This window comes from Penaeus monodon, chromosome 23 (assembly GCF_015228065.2).
Source record: "Penaeus monodon isolate SGIC_2016 chromosome 23, NSTDA_Pmon_1, whole genome shotgun sequence".
Lineage (NCBI taxonomy): Eukaryota > Metazoa > Arthropoda > Malacostraca > Decapoda > Penaeidae > Penaeus > Penaeus monodon.
Window position 1 is genome coordinate 19,711,400 of NC_051408.1, and position 272 is coordinate 19,711,671.

Genomic DNA, 272 nt, shown 5'->3' on the forward strand with positions numbered 1-272 from the left:
AACGATCTCCACCTATCTGTCTACCTATATGTCCATTTATCTGTTCTCTTTCCAGTTTCTCTACCTCTTGGTTATCGTGTTTCAGATTTCCACAGGTGTGTGTCTGGAACGCTTGACCGCTTACGACTTGCAACTTCGCCATTCGAGATTATCTTAAGGATAACTTAACATTAACTTATTTTGACGCTTAGACATAAAGGACTTTCTGTGATTTTTTTCTTGTACGGCACCTCTTTCTATACTATATTGAAGCAATTGCTAATAAGTTTAAC

The 272-nt window shown here is 37.5% G+C and overlaps 1 protein-coding gene across 1 annotated transcript in view; it reads right to left on the minus strand.

The window, feature by feature from the left end:
• The window catches only part of LOC119587878 (trypsin-1-like), an 8,904-nt gene that overhangs the window by 2,304 nt on the left and 6,328 nt on the right, over positions 1-272 (minus strand). The window lies entirely within an intron of this gene.